The following is a 7,212-nucleotide window of genomic DNA, read 5'->3' as shown; positions in this document are numbered from 1 at the left end:
GTTTAAAGGGACTACTAGCAAAAAAGATCAAAATGCCAAAGAGAGAAGTTCCCAAGCTCAACAAAGACAACTTTGTTGCATGGCAAAGTTTGATGAAGCTACATCTTGGATCCATATGAGATTATGCCCAAAATTCAATTGTCACTAAACATGTAGATCCAACAGGTGTTCCTACTGCTGAAGACATGAAAAACAAGCAAGAACACAACTAGACAATGTTGGAAATTGCCTCTGCACTCAGTTATGTTGAATTTGATGATATCAAAGGATGTGACACTGCATTCAAAATGTGGAAAGCCCTATCAGACATCTATGGAGGAGATCAGAATGTACAAAGAGCAAAAAGAGAAAGTCTCAGAGGAAAATTTGATGACATGAAAATGGAAGAAAATGAGAATGTTGCTCAGTATGGTGCAAGAATAAAGGAAATGGTAAGTGCAATAAGATGCTTGAATGGTCAACTAGATGAAGATACTATTAATAGTAAGTTCTTAAGAACCTTGCTCCCTATCTATGCTATTAGAGTATCATCAATACAAGAGCTAAGATGCATACCAGGAAATAATCTAAGCTTTGAAGGTATAATAGGTAGACTCACTACATTTGAGTTATCTAACTTTGACAACTACAAACCTAAAAATGCTAAATCTTCTTTTAAGGCCAAGTTATCACCGAAAGATGCTGAACAGGTGAAATCAAGGAAAAGAAGAAAAATGAAGTATGTATCTAGTGACAGTAGCACTGATGAGGAAGATGTGGAACAATTGGAAGCATTGCTCACTAGAAGATTTCATAGGGGAAAAGGAAAATTCAAAGGTAAGATGCCTATCATTTGTTTCAATTGCAATGAAGTAGGTCATATTGCTGCAAGATGTCCACAGAAAAAGGATTCCAAGGAAGGAAACAAATACAAGAACAGAATAGATGATGACAAGAGAGATTACAAAGAAAAAGGTAAGAAGTGTTATATTGTTGAAGAAAAATCTGATGACAATGATGATGAAGTTTTTTATGTTGCCATGAAGGACCAATCTGATGAAGAAGAAGCCACAACACTAGTGACATGTATAAACAAGAATGACAGATGGATCATAGATAGTGGATGCTCACATCACATGACAGGAGACAAAAGTAAGTTTGTTAACTTTACTCAGTATGATGGAAATAGTGTTAGATTTGGTAATGATGATCCATATCAAATCAAAGGAAAAGGTTCCATTAAGCTCACAGAACAAATTTTATGTGACAATGCATACTATGTTGAAGGATTAAACTACAATTTACTGAGTGTCTCACAATTAGGCAATGTAGGTTGCAAAGTGGAATTTGAAAACAAAACTACAAAAATCTATGACAATGATGGTAAAATTATAGGAAAAGGAGAACAAAAAAAGGGTAATTTGTTTTACCTTGATATGGATGATGTTTCTTGTCTACTTGCAAAATTTGATGATGAATGGTTATGGCATAGAAGATTATGTCATGTCAACTTTGACAATCTAGTCAACATCAGTAGAATGAAGAAAGTTAGAGGTTTACCAAAATTAAAGAAGCCTGATAATATCATGTGCAAACAATGTCAGCTAGGAAAGATGACAAAATCAAGTTTCAAAAGCAAAAACTATACATCTAAAGAGGTACTTGAGTTAGTCCACACTGACTTATGTGGTCCAATGGAAATACAAAGTTATAGAGGAGATAAATATATAATGTTATTTGTTGATGACTATTCCAGGATGATGACTGTTATGTTCTTAAAACAAAAATCTGATGCTTTTCAAATGTTTAAGTGGTATGTGGCTAGAGTTGAAAAGGAAACTGGAAAAAGCTTGAAATGCCTAAGATCAGATAGAGGTGGTGAATTTACATCAAATGAATTCGAGATATTCTGTAATGACAATGGAATCAAAAGACAAACGTCAACTCCTAGAACTCCCCCACAGAATGGAATTGCTGAAAGAAGAAACAGATCTGTAATTGACTGTGCCAGAACATTAATGATGGAAAATAATATTTCTCTAAAATACTGGAGAGAAGCTGTAATCGTAGTTGTTCATACACTAAACTGAGTACAAGTCAAGAAAGGTACAAATACAACACCTTTTGAATTATGGTATGGTTACTCACCAAATGTAAAACATTTCAAAGTGTTTGGTTGCAAATGTTTTATCCTTAAAGATGTTAGAAATGGAAAATTTGATGCAAAAAGTGATGAAGGTATATTTCTTGGTTACTCCACTAGAAGTAAGGCATATAAGTGTTTGAATATTAACACTAAAAAAATTGTGGAAAGTGCAAATGTAAATTTTGATGAGCACATAGAAGTCCAAGCTGAAATACCAAAGAAAATGGAAGAATATAGAACCTTTTTATATTCTTATGAAGGAATGACTACTGATGAGGACGATGTCAATCAAATTAAAAATCAACAAGTGTCAGTTTCAGCCAGTTCACAACCAGTGAATGTCGAGTTGCATTCAGAAGCTGAGTTACAGAATGAAGAAAATGCACAATCTGATTCTGAAGACAACATACATGATGAAGAACAACTTGACAATGAAGTGCATAGTGATCCTGAATCCGAAAGATCAAACATGGAAACAAGGACAGAGCCAAGACTATCCAAATATGTGAAAAGACATCACCCTGCTGAATAAATAATTGGTGACAAAGATGCAAGACCAATGACAAGGAACAGACTAAGACATGAATCATGTCTGATTAGCCAATCTGAACCCAAGATAGTACATGGCACATTACAAGATGATGATTGGTATAAAGCTATGGAAGAAGAAATTGATCAAATAAGAAAAAATAAAACTTGGAGTTTGGTTCCCAGACCAAATGACAAGAATGTGATTGGCACCAAATGGGTATTCAAAAACAAAATAGATGAGAATGGTGAGATTACCAGAAACAAAGTTAGATTAGTATGCAAGGGTTACACTCAAGAAGAAGGAATAGACTATGGAGAAACATTCACTCCTATTGCTAGAATGGAAGGAGTAAGAACTTTACTTGCATATGCTGCCTACAAAGATTTTAAAGTCTATCAGATGGACGTAAAATTTGCCTTCTTAAATGGTATACTAGATGAAGAAGTCTACATTGAACAACTAGAAGGATTTTTTGATGAAAACAATAGGGATATGGTGTGTAAGTTACACAAAGCACTCTATGGTTTGAAACAAGCACCTAGAGCATGGTATGAGAGACTTCACAAGTATCTAGTACAAATTGGATTTGAAAGAATTGATGATAATAGCAACATGTACATCAAAGCTGAAGAAGGTAAAGACATTATTGTATTTGAAAAATTTTGGATGACATAGTATTTGGTGATAAGGAAGTACTTTGCAAAGGCTTCGCTGAAAAAATGAAACATGAATTTGAGATGTCTATGTTTGGAGAAATCAATTTTTTTGTTGGATTGCAAGTACATCAACTCAAACATGGAATATTTATTACACAATCAAAATACATCAAATAAATTCTTAAAACATTTAGATTGGAGGAATCCAAACCAGTCAGCACACCAATGGCCACAAGAAATAAGCTATCCAAAAATGATGAGTCAGCTAAAGTCAATCAAACAATGTACAAATCCATGATTGGAAAACTACAATATGTTGTACATAGTAGACCAGACATAGCATTAGTAGTTGGAATAGTGGCTAGGTTCTCTGCTAATCCTAAAGAAAATCATCTCATAGCAGTAAAAAGAATAATGAGATATCTCAAAGGGACTGATGACTTTGGTCTATACTACAAAAAGAATCAAAAATTTGAACTCAATGCATATATAGATGCAGACTGGGGAGAAAACATTGATGATAGAAAAAGCACAAGTGGAGGTGCATTATTTCTAGGCAAAAGGTTGGTTACCTAGACTAGCAAGAAACAAACATGTATATCCCAGTCCACTGCAGAATCAGAATATGTGATAGCTGCAGTCAATTGTACAAACATTGTATGGCTCACACATCTATTGAATGGAATGAAAGAAGAAGTAACAAAACCAGTGATATTGTATTGTGATAATACAAGTGCTATAAACATATCCAAAAATCCAGTGATGTATCCAAAAACCAAGCATATTGCAATCAAGTATCATTATGTCAGAGAATTGGTAGAAGACAAACAAGTGAACTTGGAATACATTCACACAAAGGAACAAATTGCAGATATCTTCACCAAACCATTGCCCAAGGATGCCTATGAATACCTTAGAGGCAAGTTGGGGGTTATACCCCTAAGTCAAGCAGTTTAAGGCAACAAGGAAGTTGCCTTGCATCAACAAGAATAAATCATTGAAATATTAACAGGTTGATGCAAAGGATGATAGCAGGAATAGAAACTCCAAATCAGTCACAAGCATGGTGACAGAGGGAGAAAAACAAGAAGAAGCCAAAGCTTATATTTTGCATGATAAAGATGCTACATCTTTGCCATTTATGTCAGAGAGGGAGAAATATGTAGAAAACTGATCAATGCAAAGAAAGAGGGAGATATATTTGAAAGAGGGAGATATATGAGATCAGTAGTGAAAATGTAGCAAGCTAATGTATACAATCTTGGTGGTAACTAAATTGATTACTTGAGTTTGGTTTGCCATCAATGCCAAAGAGGGAGATTGTTGGAAATGATTGAAATGATCATAAGAAAAGTTGTTGGAATAATATATGGAATTGGTAAAGAATGTCCTCAATCATTGTTTTTTCATTGATGTCAAACTTTCTATTTGCAGGGATGACAATTGTTTTAGTGATCCAAATACTATCAATTAGCTGATTGTCAAGGTGGAGGCAATCAATAAGATGTAACTAGAAAACCTAGACAAAGGTTGAAGTTATGATGTTGTAATGAAGTACAAGGATCAGTTAAGCCATTGATGAAACAGTGTATTGGATGACATACTAAAAGATACAAAGAATGAGCACACTGAAACATATAAAAGATCTAAGGTTTTAGCTAAGTCTTTTGTAAAGCTCAAACTAAGTTCATTAGAGAGAAGGAGCCAAGAAGGCTAGTAAGAGCCAAGCAAATTCCTAGTTAAATCGTTGAGCAAGTTTAGATGCCGAGCAAAACTAAGTGCCGAGTAGAATCAAGTGCCGAGCAGAATCAAGTGCCGAGCAGAATCAAGTGCCAAGAAAAATCAAGTGCCCAGCAGAATCAAGTGCCGATTAGAACCAAGTGCCGAGCAGGTATAGGTGTCGAGTAACACAGAGGTACCGAGCACTAGTAACTCAATAATGCCGAGTTGCTGCATTATTTTGGAAATCAAAGATTTGCCAGATCTAAGCCGACAAAGTTGTTATCTAGAAATCTATGAATTAAAAGGAAGATAAGAATGATGATTTGGTGGCACAAAACACTATGTAGAACATTTTAAAGATACAATTGGTGAAGTTTCTAGAAGAGAACAAGATATGGGGTAGATACATTGTATCCTACCTAATCCATTTTGAAACCTTAAGATTGGAAAGGAAAAATTGAGCGGAAAAAGGAAAATCAAACTTCTATATAAGAAGACATAAGTTACTGAAAAGAAAAGAGTGAAAAAAAGAGGGGATAGTGCAAGAGAGAGTCATGGTCAAGCATAAAAGCATGAAGTGCTACAGAATGTGCTAAGGAGAAGAAAGCACAGGAACTCTGTTTAAATAGATGACCGCAAGAATGGTTGCATTGGTAGAATGAGTAATAAGACTCAAGGAGATGAAGCTTGAGAGGGAAACAAGCAGTCACAGCTGAAGTGATTGAAACCAAGCATAAGGATTGAACTGAAAGAGTGATCTGAAATCTGCAAAGTATGTTGTAAGTTATATCAAATCAAAAGACCATTATTGTTACTTTCTAGCAATTGTAACAGTAAGATAAATCCTATGGACTTAGGTTGGTTTAACAGCCATTAGATAAATCCTTTAATAGGGTGACATTCCAAGTGAATGTTCTTAAGACCTTTAACCAGGCCCATTCCTAACAGTTTGGTGAAATCCTCTAACAAGGTCACATTTAACAGTGTGTTGTAAGCCTTTAACAGAGCAGGCTTTTAACAGGGCATCACTTCAAAAGAGTGAGAATCAAGGAGCATGTTACTGGTGGTTTTTCCCAAATTGGGTTTCCATGTAAATAATTGTGTCATGTGTTGATCTTGAATGTTTTATCTTTGCATGTTGATTTACAGTAATTTGCTTATATGACTGATTTAAGTTTGAACAGATGAAAAGGGTATGGATTCATTAAAAAGGTATTAATATGGCATTTGGACCTTGAATAACTGATTCACCCCCCCTCTCAGTTATTCTAAAAGAATTCTAATAGGTTTGAGTGGCGAGTGCTTTCCCAATTGGAAATTTTCTTTCTTCTCTTGATTGGGTTGATTTGTAGTGGTTTTGTCATCATAGGCACCTAGTTCATTAATGGATTTTCTAAAATAGTCACATAAATACTTGATTTTTGTCCAACTTATTCTTTTTTTTTTGCAAGGATCACAATGGTATAACTACACTCCACATAGATACTTCACTAGTTTTTAAAGTATTAGATACCAGCCGAAAGAAAGGGGAGATAACCTTAGAGTACAAAAAGGCTAAACGATCAGTCGAAAGTTACCTCACACTTATCTAACTGATACCAATTTTATACTTCAAAAATAAATAAAGACACGCTCCAAAACAGAGCAATCCTTACCAGCAATCCTATTACTAACTAACAAATAAAATGAAAAAACATACTAGCAGCAAGGGGACATATTGCTACTATTAGCTCAATACCTAATCATATACATATATAAAAAACACCCCATAGGGCACCAAGTTTAGAGTGATAGAAAACTTCAAAAAAAAATATTTTAAAAAATAATTAGGGCTAGCTACCCACATTCTTTCTTGGTTCCTCATTCTTCTTTTCCTTATGTTCTTACCTATTTAAGTCCACCCCCTCCTCTTTGACAGGTTTGTCTAGGAGCGTCTTTGACCAATCCTCCACTAGGAAGTCACAAATGGAGCTAGTAGTTTTTCTCTCCTTGCCTAAATCCTTCTCATCCTTATTCACATACAAAAAATATAGAGTAGTGGTAGTTGAGTGCATGACCTTCATGGAGAATTTAGTTATAGTATTAATTTTTTGGCAAATGCCAATGTGTTTCTCCCATCTCCCTCATCAAATGCTCGAGCCCCTCAAGCCAAGCCTTGCTTTGGCTCTGGCCATGCC

This window comes from Cupressus sempervirens, chromosome 2, assembly GCF_028749045.1.
Source record: "Cupressus sempervirens isolate cs-2001-9-10 chromosome 2, ASM2874904v1, whole genome shotgun sequence".
NCBI classification, from domain to species: domain Eukaryota; kingdom Viridiplantae; phylum Streptophyta; class Pinopsida; order Cupressales; family Cupressaceae; genus Cupressus; species Cupressus sempervirens.
This window is presented reverse-complemented; position numbering follows the sequence as displayed.